The following is a 22301-nucleotide window of genomic DNA, read 5'->3' on the forward strand; positions in this document are numbered from 1 at the left end:
AAGTCCTTTAGCTGAAGAATAGACCAGCTCATGATTTACAACACCTGACATTTATATAGCATTTTTTCAGTCAACTAAATGCTCTAACACACAACTCATTCGATCCTCATAATCAGTCCACAAAATAAGCAGAGATTATTAATTATCCCCATTTTACTGGCAAGGAAACTGAGCCTCCAAGGAGGCTCCTTTAGGTTGTCAGCATCTCTGGAGGAGTGGAGCTTAATAGGAGGATAAGAAGTGGGATAGCTAGGTGAAAGTGGGGCCAGGGAGGAGCACAGTGAGGTCCGAGCTGTCAGGCTATGACAAAGCAACAAGGGAAAGGAAAGCAAGAAGCATCTGCAGCATGGCAGGTGAGGCTGGGAGGGTTGTGTGCTGTTTAGCAGGCCTTTTTGGAAGACCCTTGGACCTCCCCAGAAAGTCATGCTTCTATTGGCTGTCCATTAAGTGACCAGCCCTCTTCCTTCTACAGGCATCCATGGTGGCCATCCAAAACCCATCTTCTTCTCACTCATGTCTTGGACTCAACAGTGCTTCCTCCTAAGGCAGGGGTTCAGAGAAAAACCCAGTAGTCCATCCTGGAAGGTGCTTGCTTTTTGGCAGGGAAGGGAGGTAACAGGTCAAATAAAATGTTTTCACAGACATAGTTTGCAAACTCTTAAATTTGTATGTATTGGGTATGACAGAGTGAAATTTCAATACAAATGAATTAAATACTTGACCTCTTTGGTAAAGTTTTTGCACATTTAGCAATTCGTGTTTTGCTAATACCAGTATTTTACTGATGAGGCCAATATGACTGATTGAAATGCACACTTGATCAATCAAGCTATAAATGCAGACTGGGCATGGTTCTATGGTTTAAATGAGAGGCGCACACAGGAAATACTTAGTTGTTTAGGACTAGAAATCCACCCTCTATTCCTTTCCATTACTAATAGAAATTTTGCATTATAAAGAAGTGGACATTTTATTGTTGGATTCAGAATACACATGAGAGGCTCAGCTGTTCATTTTCCTCACTGCAGATTCACTTCCATTTAAAGCTACAGGCAAAGAGAAACTTGTGTGCTCAGAAGCTCTATAGAATTGACAGTCTGCATCTAACTTAGTTAAACAAAGATAAGTTTCTCCTTGGCCTTCATAATATTTGGCCTTAGGGCATGCAGAATTGAAAGGGCAGGCTATAGAAATGTTTTCTAGCTATGTCCCTGGGGTTATCCTCTTACTTTCCATTTCCCTTCCAAAGATGACCTGGTACTAAGAACACTGGAAGGTGCAGCTTCTAAATAGACACTATCCAGTCTGCTAGCCTGGGAAGTGATATCAGCTCAGGGGTAACTGAGCTGAAACCTAGCAGAGTGGGGAATGGGGGAGGGGGCACAAGAGTATGTTTCTTCCCTCTCTTCAAGTTTTCTTCCATGTGGAGGAAGCTCCATTGGGGTAAATATTCCTGGTTTCTTTTCCACTCTCTCATTCATCCACTCTTCCAAGAGAATAAGCAGTGACTGAACTTTGTTGTTGAGTTCTCAAGGATATGACATTTTCCAAACTATGCACCATAGAGCCCTGGGGCACCACAGCAAACTCACAGGGGCTCTGTGGGATATTTTCAGGGGAAACCCAGAGACACTCGTCAGACACCCAGCTTACCACTACTACTCTTAAGTTGTTTAGACCTAATTCACTTAATACATGGAACTGTGGACACTGTAAAAAAAATTGTGCTGAAATACTACTTGGCAATGAGAAAGAATGAAATCTTGACATTTGCAACAGTGTGGATGGTATTGGGGGGTATTATGCTAAGTGAAATAAGTCAGAAAAAAATATCATATGTTTTCACTCATATGTGGAACTTGAGAAACTTAACAGAAGACAATGGAGGAAGGGAAGGGAGGAAATAGTTTCAAACAGAGAGGGAGGCAAGTCATAAGAGACTCTTAAATACAAAGAATAAACTAAAGGTTGATGGGGGGAGCAGGGGAAGGGGAAATGGGTGATAGGCATTGAGGAGGGCTCTTGTTGGGATGAGCAATGGGTGTTGTATCTAAGCGATGAATCATGGGAATCTATCCCCAAAACCAAGAGTGCACACTGTATACACTGTATGTTGGCTAACCTGATAATAAATTATATATATATATATATATATATATATATAGAGAGAGAGAGAGAGAGAGAGAAAATATATATATACATATATATATATATACATATATATATATATATATATATGTATATATATATATATAATTTGTGCTGAGATACCCAGGGGCTGTGAACCAGTAAAGCTTGGTAATTGTGGCTTTACCCCCTCACGTTCTCTTTCTCTTTGGAACCACCCTGTGGGCAGAGAACACAAGTCCTGCTCTGTTCCTTCCATAGAGAGGAGATGGTGGTGTCCTGAAACCCTGTCACTAGGAGGCCTGTCTGATCCTCAGATGCAGTATTAGGAACTTTGTTTGCCCACAGATATAAAACCACACACTACAACATCAACATCTGCTTTATTAGTAATGAAGAAGATCTTTTCAGTCTCTAAATCCTGACTCCGTTGTCTCTTTTGTTTTTCCTCAGGCAGGATAAATTCTATTTATTGGGCCCTTATTTAATCCAAATGGAGGGAATTCAAGGCCTTGTGGAATACAGAACATGCACTCCCCATTTACTCACCTACCAAAAACAACTGCCAAGCAGGAGACTTAGGTCCTTAGTTTTAGAGATCTGACCTTCGTCAGAGATTTTCTAACCTTTAAAATAAATCTTCACAACAAATCCTGACCTGAAATTTTAAGTACCATATCACTGAGGTATGACAATGGCCACAGAAATGTGGTCTAAGCAAAACATGAAGATACTTGAGCAATTTATCATAAAAACATACCTTGATAAATTAAATGTATGCAACATTACCATGTGAGAAATAATTATTTTTTAAAAAGGTGTTTGAGAAAAAAATGTCTGAGATACAGTGTGTTATCTGTCTTACCTGTCCATTTGCCCTTTACTCACAAGTCCCAATTTGGTATTGCCAGTGCCTGACCTCAAAGAGCCAATGTACAGCTCAGCCTCCACTAAGTTTACTCTGTGTCAGCCCCCAAAACCATGACAGAATCTAGTAAAGACATTGCAGTTATATTTCTCAATCTTCTTGCTTTCAGAACTCTTTTTTTCTTTATTCATAGGAGAAGAAGAAAGAAAAATAACCATCCAACTACAATATACAACATAAAATTGGGTGTGAACTCCTTCCCTCCTCCACCACCAGGAGGCGTCCTTCTCATCCTCTGCCAGGTCAGTTGGCTGGAAGTGGTTTTATTTTGATTTGCATATAACTTCATTTAGTAAGTATTATTCACTGTTTACACCCCAGCTACTTTCCAAAAAGGATTTAAGGCAGCTCATAGTAAAACATAAAAAGGTTTATTTCCGTAACATCTAGTTTCCTCCATAGAGAAATGGTTTCAACTCACCAGCTGTCTCAAAATTTTGAGTTTGCTAGAAACCTTCTATGACTACATGGAGTACAAAGCATCCAAACAGGAATGGAAGCAGAAGCACATAAGTTGATGAAAAGAAGCTGGAAGGTTTGACACTGAGGTTCCCCTGGTCTCTCCAAAGCAGGTGTCTCCAGAACTGTCAGAGTCACTAATCCAGTGTCTGTTTACTGACCATCTGTGTGAGACACTAGAGGAGCCACCAATGCCCAGGGACAGAGGGCCTCTTGACCACACCTGGAGGCCTGTCAGCTCTGGGGCATGAGCACCTCAGGGTCTCTGCAAGGGAAATCCATGATCACTTCAACCAGAAAAGAACTTCTATTCGATTCATAGATTGGGTTTCTGAATAGGATTTCAGGTTTAAAGAAAAAAAAAAGGTTTAAAAGGTTTCTGTCAAAAATCACAAGTCTGAGAAATAAAATCACCTGTCTAAAACTGAGGGGATTTATTTTGTGGAGAGCCCCAGTGAATGGTCTGCCCCCTCTTTTAAAGGCCTTCAGCTAGCTCACACTTCCCTGTGCTGTGCACAGGGAGTATGGCTCCTTACAGTATGGTCCCAACCATCAAGGCACACATTAAAAATGAAGATGCCAGGGGTGCCTGGATGGATCAGTAGGTTGAGCATCTGATTTTGGTTCAGGTGATGATATTGTGTCCATGGGTTCAAGCCCTGCGTCGGACTCTTGTGCTGACAGCTTGGAGCCTGGAGCCTGTTTCAGATTCAGTGTCTCCCTCTCTCTCTGCCCCTCCCCTTCTTATGCTCTCTTTCTCAAAAATAAATAAACGTTCAAAAAAAATTAAGATTCCAGCCTCCCACCCCCATAGCTCTGTGTGACCTAGGGGATTTTGTTAAAGCGTTCTAGAATTTGAGATCTATTAAAGGATGTAAAGGATGTAAAATGCTAAAGAGGTCTTTTCCTAATGCAGTTCTTAGTGTGTTGCTGGAGCAAGTAAACACCTTTGCTGGGAAATTATATGCATTAAAACTTTGACTAATGCATTTTCTTCAGTTGCTGTCTGGACCCTCAGAAGCAGTCTGGCTTCACCTGACATAAATAGCTGTTCACCATTTGCTGTACTGCCTCCAGGGACGTGTAAACCCCCCTAAAGCCTGCCAGGGCCCCGTCCACAGAGACACTGGTGTCTGGAGCTTCCAGTAAGCCTGTGGCTAGAACACTAAATAGATGATGTGAGAATTAAAGACAGAAATCATAATCACAGTCAAGACCGAGCTTCTGGCTATGATTAAAGGGCTCTGATGAAAGGACTGGGATGGGTCACCAACCCAGGCAAGAGCATCGTGTCATATCACACTCCTGCCATAGTCGGGGCTGACTCCTGCGCTTGCTCCACCAACTACAGAGACGAGCCGAGCCGCCAGTCTGATTACCTGAATTCTGAAATCACTGTGTTCTTGGAACTTTTACTGGGGCCTATGAAAGGGACCTCTGCAAGTGGCTGTCCTTGAATGATGCCTGTTTTGCCATCCTCCCCCCAGACCCAACCCCACCTCTGCTCCTAACACGTAGAAACCACAGAGCAGGCAACCCCGTCTATCAGTTCAGCTGTAGTACATGAAGACAGGGTACTTGAACTCCCAGTAGTTAATTGCCATATAGTCTGGAGCCTCTGGCAGTCCCCCTTGGGGACAACGCTTAAGTCACCAGGAGCAAACTGATACCTGCAGCTGCTGGCATTTTGAGGGATAATCACCTGCTCATTAATGGACTCTGGCAGGGATTAACAGACTGACTGATAGCCATGTACTAATTGTACTAGCTATCTATCATTTGGTTAGCTGCCCGGCATCTGAACCCCTATCTCCCTTGCAGGGTCTCAGTGGGAGAAAGAGCTAGCCTGCCATTATAGACACGGGAAAATGCCAGATACTCCCTTACCCAGCCTTCCTGGCAGCAGACATGGACAGGGGCCTGGCCAATTGGCTGCACCTGTTCAGGATGTAGAACCTGTGATCAGAGATGCAGGGAAGCAGCAGAGGGGAGAACAATCTCAGAAGGCAGCAGTGGCAGCCATAACAGCAGCACCCACGCACCAAAGGCACAGCAGGGGGCCAGGCTGACCACACACGTGGAAGCGGCTGTGTCCAGGTCCATGGCCTGGTCCTGCCCATGCTCCAACTGAGCAGCCTCCCTTGTTTTCACCTATTCTCTGACCTTGTCCTTTTGCATTCCTGGAGATTCTGTGGGCTTCCTAATAACTTCCCACTATATTCGTTTATTGATTAAATTAGTTACAGTCACTTTTTGTTGCTTACAACTGACAACCCTGAATGGTAAGTAACTGCTGGTTTGGGTGATGGCAGATCCTTCCTCTCACAAACTAGAAAAGACACCTTTCATTTAATGGTGGAATATAAAACTGGGGAGCTTCCTAGACCACCCAATCCTCATTCAAATAATTTATGAGGAAAGCCATCTTTCAAAAAAGAAAGGAACATATTCACAGCACCACTTACCTAATCACAAGGCTTGGCCCTAGATCATTTGTGACTGTCCCCGGACTTTTCATAAACACCACAATCTGAAGAGGTACTCTCTTTAGGGATATCCACAAGAATGCAACCCAGGCCATAAAAGTAAGTCAAGTATCCTAATCAATGGTAGGCTCTCAAGTGGACTCTTTTGAAGGGAATGCATCATATTTGGATGGATTAAATTCTGGACTATTTGTTAAATAGAAGTCATATTTCATATCACCCTTCATGTAGAGATAAAAAATATAGAAAATACTTTAATACTATTTTTCTTAATAATTCTTTGTTCTGAGTATCTACTATAATTTCATTAGGGGAAATTACAGATTTTTTTTTAAAAAGATATAAAAAACAAAAACAACCCAGATTTCCATCACCCAGAAGTAAATGCTGTTACCACCTGTTAAGATGGCTAAAATCAAAAACACAAGAAACAAGTGTTGGCAAGGAAATGGAGAAAAAGGAATCTTCATGCACTGTGGTGGGAATGTAAACTAGTGCAACACTCTGGAAAACAGTATAGCGCTTTCTCAAAAAGTTAAAAATAGAACTACCATATGACCTAGTAATTGCACTACTGAGTATCTACCCAAAGAAAGTGTAAACATTAATTTGAAAGGGTTACATGCACCCTGATGTATATAGCAGCATTATTTACAAAAGCCAAATTATGGACCCAGCCCAAGTGTCCATCAACTAATGAATGGATAAAGATATGGAATATACATACAATGGAATATTGTACAAAAGAACGAATATAAAAGAACAAATCTTGCCATTTGCGATGACTTGGATGGATGTAGAGAGTATAATGTTAAGCAAAATAAGCCAGAGAAAGACAAATACCATATGATCTCATTCATATGTGGAATTTAAGAAACAAAACAAATGAACAAAGGATAAAAAGACAAACCAGAAAACAGACTCCTAACTACAGAGAACAAATTGATGGGTTACCAGAGGGGAGGTGGGTGGGGAGTGGGTGAAATAAGGGGACTAAGAATACCCTTATCATGATGAAATGAAAAATGTATAGGATTTAATCTCTATATTGTATACCTGAAATGGATATAACTGTATGCTAACTATACTGGAATTAAGATTTAAAAAAAATTAAATGCTGTTACCATTTGGTTTAATCTTTATGCTTCTCTGATTTTTACAAAGTAGGCCCTCCTATATATACATAATTATTTTTCATAACTACAAACTTTATTTTCTTTCACATGGAGCACAACTGAGCTCTCTAAAGAGGCAGACAAAGCCGCCTTTTGTGAAGAGCTCAGTGTTGCAGTCCATGCCATGTTTTTTCAATCATTCCACACCATTTGGAGGGAAGAGGTCTTTCTTTTTACTGTGGTAAAATAGACATAACATAAAATTACAATTTTAATTATTTTTAAGTACACATTTCAGTGGACTTAGGTACATTCACAGTGTAGTACAACCATCACCACCAACCTCTCCAGAAATGTTTCATCATCCCAAACTGAAACTCTACATCCACTAAACACTAACTCCCCACTCCCCTCTCCTCCCAGCCCCAGGTAACCTCCATTCTACTTTCTGTCTCTATGAACTTGATTATTTCTAAGCACCTCATTATAGGGGAAATCATATAATATTTGTCCATTTGTGTACATATATAATTTTGTGCCTTGCTATTTATCCCCTATAACTACATTATAAGCATCTTATTAGTTATGAATTATCCTTTAAAAACTCCATTTTACTGGCTGAATACATGCAACATTATGGCTATTCCTCAATTAATTTAACCACTTTCCCACTGTAATATTTCCCACTGTATATTTGTCTTCATGAATCTTTGTCCAAATTACTGACTATATTCTTAAAGTCTTGCAATAGGAATACATTGGTAAAAAATAATATAAACTATTAATAAAGTTGCTTTCATTAAGCTTTGAAAAATTCAACATCAGACTCATTTCTCTTATTCAGTAAATTAACCACCACAGAAAATTCTGATTCAGTCAATCCAAGGTAGGGTCCAAGCTAAATGTTCTCCCAAACAATATGATGGTTGGTCAGATTGATAATCACTGCTCAAGATTATCTCCAGAATACACTTCTACGTATAAAGAAAAAACTAATTCCAAGCTGCTTCCTCTGAATGTAACTTTTCTACAGTGAGAGACGTCTAACATACTTGAAAGAAAACTTGGAATGTCCTCACACTGAGGAACTTATCTGTGCTCTGTCCTAGTTATGTAACACTGTCATTGCAGCCTGTAGGATAATGGTTTCAGGCCGACCTGCTTCCACACTGACACTCATTATTTAGGGAAAACTGCAAGTTTGATGTCCAGCTTTCCTTTTTAATAGTTTTTTTTTTTCTTTTGTAAGGGAAACACACACACAAACACCCTTTCTCTACCCCCAAGATGTTCTGTTTGTCTCTGTTAAGCTGGTGCAATGCCTCGTTATTCCCTCAACCAGCTAGATTCTTTCCCAGCAGTCACACTTTGCCAATGCCCTGACACTTAACTACACCCGTCTTATAAAACATAGCATCTTCTCTGCAGGGAACACAACACTGACACTTATTTGCTGAATTCCTGAGGGCCAAGTTTAGCATACACTTTCCCTTTAGCTATAAGCCAAGAGTAGATACCATGCCTGGTAAAAATACTGATGTGACAGAGATGGAGGTTGTTTTATTTTTCTGAATGTTACCACAGCATTAAACCTCAGAAAATATTTTTCTTTTTTTTTAAATGTTTATTTTTTAAAGAAGGAGAGAGAGAGAGAGAGAGAGAGAGAGAGAGGAGAGGAGAGACAGGGAGGCAGTGGGGGAGGGGAGGAGAGACTTGGGACAGAGGATCCGAAGTGGGCTCTGCACTGACAGCAAAGAGCCTGAGGCAGGGCTCAAACTCACAAACCATGAGATCATGACCTGAGCCAAGGTCGGATGCTTAACCAACTAATCCACCCAGATACCTCCAGACAATATATTTCTAAAAGAAATCACATCTTTATGTTATTAGAAATAGGTGAGATTCTGGCAAGCAAAAGCTTTAAAAGGCACAGAAAATACAAAGTTGGGCAGTCTCTTCAGAAATTATCTTCCAGTTCTTTTAAGTGAAGACAGTATAAGAAAAGTCATTAACTAGAACCAGGGGTGACACTGGGGAGCTCACCTAATAGCAAGGGCATGTGAGAGAGGGATATGGAGACAGCTAAGGGAGGTGGCTATGAAGTGCCAACAACGGGTTCACTGCATTCTTGGGACTGGAGAGGATTAATGGCACTGAAAGGCTCATTCACTCACCAGCTACACATCTTTGAGAGAGACCACCTGCCTTCCCAGACTTTTCTCCCTCCCTCTAGCATATTATAAGCTTCTCCTCTGTGCCTAATCCTGAACTCAGCACTGGGAAAAGAGAGACAGAAAGAGTCCTTTTGAAGTCATTTCCCCAAGGAATTCAAGTCCAGTTGGGGACTTAAATGTTTAGATGAGTATCTGCAATACAAGGTACCATATGTGATTGTAGTGAGTGGCAAGGAGGTGGGAACGCTGTGTCCATGACTCACCCTCCCATGACACCAACTGTGTAAAGGACTTTCAGCTAGAGATTAACCAAAATTCCTTCCTATCTTCCCCTCAGAGTTAAACCACCCTCCACATGAACTGACTTAATTAAAACCCCCATTCAGGACTCTCCTGCACTCACCTGGCTAGGTATATGTGAATGCTTTGGAAACTATGGTGAGAGCAGCAATGCAGTCCTCAAAGACAGATGTAGAGGGAGAAGTGAGCTGGCAGCTCTAGCAGAGCTTTGTGGGGATCCACTGTTGGAGGCTCTGGCATTAGCAGTTTGATTTTATTGGGGCTCCTATAGGAGCCAACTATAGTTGGCTAGGCTATCCCACTGACTATGTTGAGTGGTGTGGCCAAGTCAGGAGGACAAAGGTGTTGCCCTGACCCCTCTCTCTACTTCTCAAGAGTGTTCTAAAATGATGTCACCAATGATTGCAAGGCCAATGCCCCATAACACCAGGAACCCAAACAGAAAATCTTCTAAAAGCCCCAGAAATGCAAACCACTTGAAAAGGGAATTTGTATATTTAAAGCTCTCTGGTACTTCTTCTTAGATCTCCTTTTCAATAACCTCTCCTTTTATAAAGGTTTGGAGGATGTGTCATTTCCAAGTGTTACTGGGAATCTCATGCTTAGGGACCTCTGACCAATGAGCTGACTGAAAACAACTGGCTGCTACCACCAATAATAACCAGAAATAGTCACACTACTACTTGAGTGTTTATTATGTGCTGGGCACCACACTGACTGCTTTATATTATATTTCAATAATTCTAACAATAATCCTAGTATTTATTATTATCTCCATTTTAGGGTTAAGGTAACTGGTGTCAACTTCCTTGCCCAGGTTTGCATGGCTGTCTGCTACACATCAAGTTCCTCCTACCTCAGACAGACAACCAACAGCATTTATAAGGACTGCCCCTGGACTGGCTGCATCTTCCTCCTGTTTTTCCTGCAGACACCAATGCATCAGCACCCCAGGACTGTAACTCCTCATACTCAAATAAGGAAAAAACATTGCCATCTATAGGACAGATCTTTCCCCCTTTATATAGTTGTTGGCAGAGGCTAAAATGCATGAGGGGAACAAATATTTTACTATGTCAATAAAAATGTATGTTGTAAAAGAGAGAAAGACAGCCTTGAGGTGAATTTCTCTATAATGATTTCTAAAAATAACTGTCAGTTCCAAAAGCTGGAAAAAGATGAGGAAAGGAAAGATAAGGGTAAGCATTATAAGAAGAGAAGGCTCTCCTGTGCTCATGCACCACAACAGGAGCTCTGTGATCAGAAGAGTGCTAGGCCCACGCCAGCCTCTGTGGATTCTCAATCTGCTCCACAGTGTACATTCCACTTCCCAGAGCAGCTGCACTGAAGCGGCACAGGGTGCAGCTTCCAAGGTCTGGGGTCACACCGCCTGGGGTCAAAGAAGAGCTGTGACTGGACACAAGCTACTTTATCTCCTCACACACTGGTGTCCTCATCAGTCAAATGCATATAATAACACAACCTTAAAGGATTGGTGAGTGAATTGGGGCTAAAATATATTTAGAAGGAGAGGAGAAGAGAAAGAAAAGCACAGCACAGTGACTGGCAGCTGGTGAGTTTGAAGTGAACTGTGACTGGATTTAATTCATATCAACAGGGAACATCTGGAGGATGATAGCAAGGGGACAGAAAACCTTGGGAGCAGATGATCCTTGAGCTTTAAAACTGTGAAGATGCACTGAGAAGCCAAGAAGCTACTAAAAAGGTTATCAGACAAGGGTATCCTGGTTGAAATCCAAAACAACCCAGCAGGGTCGATAAGCAGGTGTCATCTCCTACCTAGGTAGAGAAGCACAATCATGTGCCCCAGTCACACAGCCAATAAGTGGATGAGTGGGGTAGTCATTCATTCAACACCCACATTTCAAGCATTTCTCGTGTTCTCAGAACACTGGGGTTACTAGTGAGAAAAACAGATGTGGCTTTCTACTTCATGCAACTCTTTAGTGGAAAACACAGACATTAAAATAAAGAATAAAAATTAAAACGTTAAGTGTAGGAACTCCTGCGTCATAGAATTACAGTGCAAAGTATTTTACCAGAAAGATTATTAGCACACTACACTATGTGGTTATTATATTCCAGAGAGCTTCAAGACGCCTCAAGAGATGGAAGAACTAAAATGAAATTTTGACCCAAGAATCTGAAAGAGTCCAGATAGAGAAAACCCAGAGAAAATAAATCACGAAATAAGGAGGTCTGTGAATGGTTCAGATTTAAAAAGAAAAAATAACTTTTTTATTATAAAAATAAAACATGCTCATATGGAAACTATAAGAAGGTGATAAAGTTGAAATCATAATCACCTATGATTACATTCTCTAGAGATAACATTTCAACGTATTTCCTTTGAGGATTTTCCCTTCACACACTTATATTTTTATATATGATTGGGATCATACTGTACATACTGATTTTTCCATTTATTAAACATCCTTTAAAATATTATTTTTAATAGCTACATAAATAATTCACTTAGTGTTCCTCCCAGGTGCACTGGTAAGTGTTCAATGCCTAGGTCTAAAGAACAAGGAGATGTCATGTTTACATGGCCAGACTGGGTTTAGGCACAGTGTTCTCACATCTGAGAGCAACATTTGGAGTGGGGTACTGTCCAAAAAATTTCATACTGAGGGGAGTCCTGGAGCAAGAGCACTCTTAAAACCACTTTCTTATGAGATCATTCATTGCTCCCCACAACAAATATGTATTTTTTAATTTTTTTTATGTTTATTCATTTTTGAAAGACAGAGAGAGACAGAGCACAAGCAGGGGTGGGGTGGAGAGAGAGGGGGACACAGAATCCGAAGCAGGCTCCAGGCTCTGAGCTGTCAGCACAGAGCTCGACGCGGAGCTCGAACTCACGAATGGTGAGATCATGACCTGAGCCAAAGCCGGACGCTCAACCAACTGAGCCACCCAGGGTCCCCCCAACAAATATGTATTAAATGATGAGGCAGGAGGACTGTTTTGTTTGGATTTGAGAAGACTCGGGAGGAACCTGAGAGTCCTCCACAAACACATGAAGAGCTGTGAGTAAAGAGAGAATGGGCTTGTTCGTTTTTGCCCCGGGAGTCAACTGAGACTGGCTCTTGGGGTGCTATTTAGGCTCCATGCAAAGAAGTCAGTGCTTTCTAATTATTACAGCAACAAATTGGTAGTGAGCTCCCTGTCACTTGTAGTGTTCAACAATGGACCTGAGGTCACTCACCAGGGCTATGATACAGGAGACTTCCTGCAACGGGTGAGAGTTTGAGGGAGTCACAGAGGAGGGTCAGAGGAGGCTGTGAGTGGTTCAAAGGCTATGGTGGGAGGAGGCCGCACACTTACCCCTTAGCCTGTCTTATTTATGCAGTAGCCCTGAACTGTGCCAGTGGTTATCAGAGCTTTTAGACAAGAGACTCCCTGGCTAAGATTCTCTCATCGAGGGGCCTGGCCAAGCCTCACTGATGTTACAGTAGATTAGGACTATGGTTCCTAAATTTCTAACACTCTTGTCAAGTGCTGTTCCTCTCTCACTGAAGTGTTGAGAATGGAATATGCAATGAATGGAAAGAAGAATCCAGCACAAATGGACGGTTATCTTCTCCCTTAATCTAATTTCAGTCACTCTGTGGCTATGCTCCTTCAGCTCTTTATAACATCAGCTTCCTCCATGGCCAAAGAAAGGGGTATCCTTCTGCATCAACACCCCAAGGAAACCTATTCCCTCAGCACAACCTCATTCTCTGGAGGGCACATAAAAATGTCTGTTTTAACTTAACCAACTGGGTAACTCTCAAGTGGGTGAAGCAAAAATGTAGAAATGATGAAAGAGACAGCTGTGTGGCCTCAGCCTACTGCTGTGGAAAAGGCTTTTTTTACAAAGCTTTTGTGGTAACGTGAACAACTGCATAAAGACATCATGGTGTGTAAAAATATGCCAAGGATTAATTACTCCTGGGCTAAGACCTAAGAATAGCTTGGTCCTTCCTCCAGGCTCCAAATGATACTGCAGTATACAAATTGCCCATCATGGTGCAGTGTGTGCCGTGTGCCCAAATCAACAGTCACTTCCCAGCCCTCAGCCTGGCCCAAGCTGGTCCAGGATGTAGTCCTTCACACCTACAATACAGGTGGTCATCAAGGCCTGGAATCAGGAAAGGGAGATGTGTGTGCAGAAGAGTGGACAGCTAGGCCAGGGGAACATTCCAATGCTTATAATCAGAAATGATTAAGAATAACCCATTTGCTTTCTTTCAGAAGAGGCCTAAGAGAGCCCAGTGGCCAATGTCCCCATTTTAAAGAGAAGGGAGAAGGATTGAACAGTGAAATGACTTGCATAGAGTCACAGCTCACCAAGAGATAGCTATCATTTAATTTAATTTTGCATTTCACAGCCCAGCAGTGCAAGATTTGGAGTAAATGAGTAACATCTGGAGAGGATTCCACAGAGGGGTTTAAACAGGAAGGGGTGAAGACAAATGAAAGGATTTCTGAGAATATGATTTGTCAAAAAATGTCAGCCCGTATTATATTAAATTCAGAAGCAGACAAGTCCTGAAGCATATGTATGCACAAATGAAGTAATCCAGAATTTCCTCAAAGTTGCAAATGTGCCTGAGGATAGCAATAAAATGTGAGCAACCCCATTTTATAAATATTTCCTATGTAAGCCACTGCTTCTATCTGTTAATTCACATGTCCTTTTCAGATTTAATGCAAATGCATAAACTTAAACAATCATGTTCATAACAGACTGTCTTATGAAGAACAGGACGTGCATAAGCCTATCTCCACAGAGGCTAGTCTGTTCATAAATGGCAGACACATAAATAAGATAGTTGGGGAGAGGATAATGAACCAATCTATTTACTCAACACTATTACCCTTAAAGGGAAGTCAGAAATTTCAGAAACTCCCTAAACGATTTTTTGTGTTGTCAAAAGACTCAAATCAAAATAATCTTAATGTGAAATTAAGGAGAATTTTGCTGTTTTTATGTTCCCAGACAAGAATGAAACTGATATGTAGATAACACAGTATTGTCAGATTTCTCCAAACAAGAGCTTTTAATCCAAAGACTTAAAAATACATCAGCGAAAGGGCAGGGAATTTAGCTTTACTGATTACACTCAAGCCTAGAATGCCTGGTTCAGCATTACACTGGGGATTCTGTTGTGCCCTTTTTCTGATAGTTAACAAACCTTTGAAACAGGAACCTCTTTGTTATTTTCACACTGGTTATTAATCTTTATTTGAAGCCTGATTCTTGCTAACATCTGTCTTGCCTAAAGAACACTGAGTAGTCAGTCAATTAACATTTCTGTTATGATATGGTCTTTTTTTTACTCTCCTCCCTCAAAACACATGAAGTTTTGTTAGCATTCTCCTTACTCTCCTTGAAACATATACTCATAGTTTTGAATTGATGTAGATTTGCAAGTACTGGCAACTGTGAACCAAAATTATGCCACAGGGAGGGGGATTACAAGGTATGTGGGCATCTAAGAGAGAGGTCAGTGGATGTGATACAGGCACCAGAACAGCTGAGCCTGGGTTTTGTAGGTTAAACTAAGAGGGGGTGGGGGAGGTAAAATCCCAGAAATGATACTGTGGAAAAGCAAGTATGGAAGTAGAGGAAGAGAAAAGGAAACAGCTTTTCAGCAAATGGTTTTAACATCCATCACTAACAACCAATTAGCAATAATATTAATAGTAAACAGGATGCGATTTTGAGCTTTTAGCAAGTCAATATTCTGCCAAGTGCACTCAAACAAAAATCTGCATGCACATACACACCCATGAAGCTTGCATATGCATCTTAAAAATCTTGGGAAGATACACAAGCATCAAGTGGGGCAGTACTCAGATGTGGGGTGCTGCAGGGACTTGTACTTTTCTGTATTTCTTGAACTTTTGACAACCATGGGTATGTTATACAAAACACCGTTCATATGTGATTGTTAAATATTGGCTGCTAATTCTTATCACTGCGAATCAAACACATTTTGTCTACCAATGTAAATCACTGAATCTCTCCCTTAAAAGAAAGGTGCATCTTCCAAACAAGGGATGTTCAAGATTCTAGAAGGCCATGCAGTCCACCTCCTTCAGAAAATAAGAGCTCTTCCCAGGGCACACAGCAGATGCATCATCCTTACACTGGTTCATGGTGTGGCAGTGCTGGGGCGATGAGGCACAGCAACTAAAGGCAAAGGGAGGTAAAAGATCCAAGAGGGGGGAGCTCCCAGACAACATGTACAGAAGGCAGGTGAGTGCTCAAGAGAGCTATAGATCAAGGGAATGTAGGGTGAGCTGTACAGTGAGGCCAAAGTCTACATATGTGCAGTTTGGCTAAATTTAAATGTTTGTGTGTCAGGGGTGCCTGGATAGGTCAGTCTGTTAAGCGTACGACGTTGGCTCAGCTCATGATCTCACAGTTTGTGGGACCGAGGCCTGCATTGGGCTCTGTACTGACAGCTCAGAGCCTGGAGCCTGCTTCAGATTCTGTGTCTCCCTTTCTCTCTGCCCCTCACCCACTCATGCTCTCTCTCTTTCATAACTAAACATTTTTTTAAGTTAAAAAAATGAATAAGTAAAGTTAAAAAAAAATAAATGTCTGTGGGTCAAGATGGAAGCCCCAGAAGGGTAAATATGAATCCATTTTGGTGGCTATATTGTCATGTTGAAGAATTACCGAGCAAGCATCCACTGTTCTATCAAATGGGTGAGAGAGAAGTTAATTGTGTGTATGTATGTGTGTGTGTTACAATATGTTCATTCAGAGATGAAAATGAAGTGCCTGACCATGCCATTTCTGAAATGTGTGATGTCTGTTCTCAGACTGTAGCATGGGGTCTTTTCACTCAACATCCCTTCAACACTGAGGCAAATAAAAACACAAAAACCCCAAAACCTATGCTTTGTAAACCAGGGGTCTTGGGATGGCCCTAAAAACAGTAACTACTCTAGATGGGAAAAGCAAGCAAGCAAGAAAGAAACTCCAATATAGCCAAGTCTGAACTCGTAATCTTGGCCCTAAAACCTGGGCTACTTCCAATATTCCCTCATTGACAGGTGTGACCTTCCATTTGGCTAAGCAAGCCAGAACCCCGGGGATCACCTTTGACTTCTTTTTCTTCCTCAGCTCCAGTATCAGTTCACCACTGAGTCCTTTTCAGATTCTTCCACTGCTCCTAACTTAGTCCCAGCTACATCCCCTCTCCCCTAATCTACTGAAATGCTCTCCTAACTGGTCTCCCAGCATCTACCATGGCCTACTCTCCAATCTGTCTTCTTCACTCTAGCCAAAGAAAATACTTCATAACAAATCTCTTCATGTTGAATTCTGCCTAAGACCATCAATGGCTTCTCCCTGTCTTAGAATAAAGACCCAACCCTATAACATACTCTTCCAAACCTAGCCTACTCTGGCCCTTTCCTCCTCTCTAGCCTCATCATTTACCTCTTTCAGCAACCTGAGCAGGCCATGCTCCTTCCTGCAACAGCTCTTGTGTGTGCTTTGTTTGGGATACTCTCCCTCTGTCCTTTGTCTAGCTAATATACTGATTACTCATCTATATAAGGTATTTTTGGTTACATGCTCTTATAGGATTATATGCCTATCATCCCATGGCTCATCTCAGTTTTAAGTACATTTTTATTAGCATAACTGTTGTAGGTCACTCTTTCCCTCTAGATTGTAAATTAGATGAGAGCAAAAACCATTTCAATTTTATACATCATGTTTCACCCAGTACAATGTTTGGCATGTAATAGGTGCTCACTGTAAACAAATTTTTATGGTAAAGCTACCACTTACTTAAGAGTAAGATATCCCTTGACTAGGGAATCCATAAATCACCATATGCAGGTATCCAGATGCAGTTAATGAAAGTCCTGCCCCTGGGGGAGTTCCTTCTCTACAAGAGGAAGGGCCTCCTGGGGGAGCATCAGCCTTCCACATCCATATAAGCCCCTCATGCCTGGAGAAGAAAAAGGACTTGAGCACCAACACAACGGTTTCCCCATCCTCATTAGACTGCCCCTGGAGGAGACCCACTTGTAAATATATATCAGTTAGATATTTGTCCTTTCAACTTCATACAAAGCAAAATGTAACACAAAACAAAATTCTATAGAAACATAATAATGACATGGGGCAGAGTTCAGGATAAATAATATAAAAAATGGTTTTACTAGTATTGAAATAAATTTTATAACTAAATAAGATATTAAATTTAATACACAAATCATTTAAAAATTCTTTGGCCAGGAAGGGAATAAAATACCTAGTAAGAAGTGGAAGCAAAGTTATAAAACCTACTAGTAGCATCCTGGAATAAGGCTTGTTGCATGATGAGATAATTTCCAAAAGATATGTCTTACCTCATTAGGGAATCTCACTTAATGTCAATGGTGCTCATGTTTATGTTCTCTTAATAGCTCTCTTACAGTTCCTATTTCAACAGGGCTTCAGATCCTGGCTGCTTAGGATGCAGCAGCTACAGTCTGACTTGTTTTGTGCTAGTCACTGCTTTTACGGTATAAATCAAGTAAACCACTTTAGAAGATTAAACTTTATCTTTTACTCCCCACCAAAAAGAGGATAGCACATACAAAGGAATCATTAGGTCAGAACATTCTTAATTAAAGGCTAAAAAGGGTAAATATAAGGCATATTGTAAAAACAGTAGCCTATAAATATATTATTATAACTATACTACTGGAAATATGCATAGTTATAATCCTCCTCCTCTTTTATTGAGTTGTTAGCCATTAATCTGCAGAAGGCATCTTTTTCAGGCACTGATCACATCAGCATTAATTACTGTTGGAAAACCCTGCTTGGATCTGAAAAACCGGGTATAAAACATTATTTAACACATTGTACTATTATAAAGGAGCAAAACATTTTTTATGTTTAATGATACTGGATAAAACATCTAAACCATAGAAGACCTGGAAGCATAATATCCTCTATCTTATAGAAGCCAAGAAATCAGATGGTGCAAGGCTGCTAATCTACAGAAACACGTACAACAAACAAATATTATAGCAGGTCACAGCTTTCAAGTTTTCTACTTACGTCTCAGCAGAGAACATTCTCTGAGGGAAAGATTGGAAACTGAAGGAAAAACACACTGTAGTCTCTCTTTACATCATTCCTCCTCTCCCTTTACTCACATACTCTAGCTTCAAAATAAAATTTGCTTAGTAAAACAGAAGGCAAGTTTTATTACTGGTTCTCTCTCACCCATGAAAATCAGCTAACCTCTTTCAAGTAAGGTATGAAAAGGAAATAATAAAATGAGTGCAGTGTCAGTTCATCAATAAATAGATAGCACTGACTTCTGGATATACTTATCAAACAATAATTTAAGTTCACTCTACTACCAAAATAATTTAAACCCCATGGTCAAATAGGAACATAAACTCTTGATTTATGAGCTCAATATCTTCTGGGATATGTCACCAATTTATGTGCTATATCCCAGTGTGTTAGCACCTGGGGTTGGCTAGAGGTGAAAGATAATGTAAAAGGGCTTGTAAACAGGAATCTTCCTGTTGACTGTTTGCCTCAGGAAGCTCTCACTGTTAGCTATATATTTCAGAAATTGTATGCAGAACATCGTTCTTACAACTGTGCTACAGGAAGGGTCAGTTCCAGAAAATTTAAGGCATTTATAAAACATGCATGATCAGATCACACTCACGGTCAGTATAAAGGTTTGACACCAAAATGAAGTTAGAGCAAGGAAAGATTTTAAAGTTTGAAACCTCACATCATAAACAGCTAGTGTGCCATTTTTATTTAAAGAGGAATAGAGGGTCAATAATGAATGGTGACATTCTGATACTGTGACGTGAAGCAACAGTGACAACTGGACACATATTCATTAAAAGAAATGAAGAATTTTCATTATGTTTATATTTTCTATTAAACGGAAGTCGATTCAGCCCTCTAAGATTTAGAAACGATGTCACTGATATTCACAGTTTGGAGCTGAATATTCACGAGGAGCCTGTTAAGACCACTAGAGACATTTCCCAATAGTCCTCGCTCTCCAGTAGACACAGGTAACAGCAGCTGCATTGACACCATGGGTCTCTTAGCCCTCTTTTCACAGTACATGAAATTTACTTCATCTGAACTAGTGGTTTCAAATTTTTTCAGTGTTTGGGGCACCTGGGTGGCGTGTTGGTTAAGTGTCCGATTCTTGGTTTTGGCTCAGGTCATGATCCCAGGGTTGTGGGATGGAACCCTGAGTTGGACTACGTGCTGAGAGCAAGAAGCCTGCTTAAGATTCTCTCCCTCTCTCCCTCTGCCCCTCTACTGCTTGCTCAAGCATGCATGCACACTCTCTCCCTCTCTCAAAATAAATATTTTTTTTAATTCAAATTTTTTCAGGGCTAGAGGCTTGTTTCTTCAAATAAATCATATATGGAATCCAAACACTGAAGGCTTGGGTCCTTCTCTAAGAACTAAATATTACCTGGAAATGGCATAAAAATTACAATATAAATGTTGACTCAAATTTAAAAACAATTCTTAACATTGACTATGAGTTTTAAGATAACATACTAATTGTCAAAAGTATTACTTAGAATAACAAATTTAATACTTGAATGTGTGAAAGGCTATTAATATTAAATTATTTAATATTTAATTCAATGAGTATTTATTATCTTACTATAATCCAGGCCATGTACTGAGAACAAAGTACATAATAGTAATTCAAACAGATGTGGTCCTTGTTTTTAAGCTCAAAGCCTCTTGGATGTCAAACATCAAACTTGGCTAAGTACTATGACAAACAAATTCACATTAAAATGGAAAATTTGGTTTCCTGTCTCACATTCAGGTCCTTTAACCATTTTGTTTATTTTTGTGAATGGTGTAAGAAAGTGGTCTAGTTTCATCCTTCTGCATGTTGCTGTCCAGTTCTCCCAGCACCATTTGTTAAAGAGACTGTCTTTTTTCCATTGGATATTCTTTCCTGCTTTGTCAAAGATTAGTTGGCCATACTTTTGTGGGTCCAATTCTGGAGTCTCTTCTATTCCATGGGTCTATGTGTCTGTTTTTGTGTCAATACCATGCTGTCTTGATGATTACACCTTTGTAGTAGAGGCTAAAGTCTGGGATTGTGATGCCTCCCGCTTTGGTCTTCTTCAAAATTACTTTGGCTATTCGGGATCTTTTGTGGTTCCATACAAATACTAGGATTGCTTGTTCTAGCTTCAAGAAGAATGCTGGTGCAATTTTGATTGGGACTGCATTGAATGTGTAGATAGCTTTGGGTAGTATTGACATTTTAATAATATTTATTCTTCCAATCCATGAGCACGGAATGTTTTTCCATTTCTTTATATCTTCTTCAATTTCCTTCATAAGCTTTCTATAGTTTTCAGCATACAGATCTTTTCCATCTTTGGTTAGGTTTATTCCTAGGTATTTTATGCTTCTTGGTGCAATTGTGAATGGGATCAGTTTCTTTATTTGTCTTTCTGTTGCTTCATTATTAGTGTATAAGAATGCAACTGATTTCTGTACATTGATATTGTATCCTGCGACTGCTGAATTCATGTATCACTTCTAGCAGACTTTTGGTGGAGTCTATTGGGTTTTCCATGTAGAGGGTAGGGTAGGGTGGGTGATGGGTATTGAGGAGGGCACCTGTTGGAATGAGCACTAAATGTTGTATGGAAACCAATTTGACAATAAATTTCATATTTAAATAAATAAATAAATATATATATATATATATTTAATTGGTAAAAAAAGATTAAAAAATGGAAAATTTTGGAGTTTAATTTCATCTTTAAGTAGGCACTCCTTCATTAATTTCCATTACATTGCTAACAAAAATTTTCCCCCTTCCCTTCCTTCTTTCTTTGTTTTGAAAAACAAAATATGCCCTTGCTTAAAACCCTAATCTAAATATATCAACTATTGCTCAGGTCTAAGTGCATTTAATCATACTTAAGATCTCATCACAGAAGGAACCACTGTTTTATCTGGTATTTTCTGCTCTTTTTCTTTAAAGATATAAAACTTAAGTTCAAATTAAATTTTTAGAGACCTATACAATACACATTCCCAAAATATTCCTGATATTAAGAAGATCTGCAAATGAGCTGTTCACACGGCTTTCTAGAAGTTCAGAATATTAAAAGAAACAACTAATATGGATTTTTCCCTTCTGTAGTACAATTTTGAGAAAGTTAAGTCAAGGAGCTAAAAGGAACCACAGTTTTTGAGCACCTACTATGTGTGGGTGCTGCACCATAATGATTATAGACTCTCTCACATTTAATCCTTATGGCAATTCAGTAAGTTAGGTTTCATGGTTTCCACTGTGCAGAACTTGAACTCTGACCTCACACCATGCACAAAAATGAACTCAAAATGGATCACAGTTCTAAATGTAAAACCTAAAACTAAAAAATTTCTAGAATAGACCCTGAGAGAAAATATTTGTGATCTTGAGTTAGACAAAAGATTTCTTAAGACATGACATCAAAACCATGATCCATAAAGAACAAATTGATGATTAATTGGGTTTTACCAAAATTTATAACTTTTTCTCTGCAGACACTATTAAGAATGTAAAGACAAAACACAAACTAGGAGAAAATATTTGTAAATCATATCTAACAAAATATTCACATACAGGATATTTTTTAAAAAATTTCTTACAATGCAATA

The 22301-nt window shown here is 39.9% G+C and overlaps 1 protein-coding gene across 14 annotated transcripts in view; it reads right to left on the minus strand.

The window, feature by feature from the left end:
* KDM4C (lysine demethylase 4C) overlaps nt 1-22301 on the minus strand; it is a 444753-nt gene that overhangs the window by 9772 nt on the left and 412680 nt on the right. The window lies entirely within an intron of this gene.

Source organism: Prionailurus viverrinus, chromosome D4 (assembly GCF_022837055.1).
Source record: "Prionailurus viverrinus isolate Anna chromosome D4, UM_Priviv_1.0, whole genome shotgun sequence".
Lineage (NCBI taxonomy): Eukaryota > Metazoa > Chordata > Mammalia > Carnivora > Felidae > Prionailurus > Prionailurus viverrinus.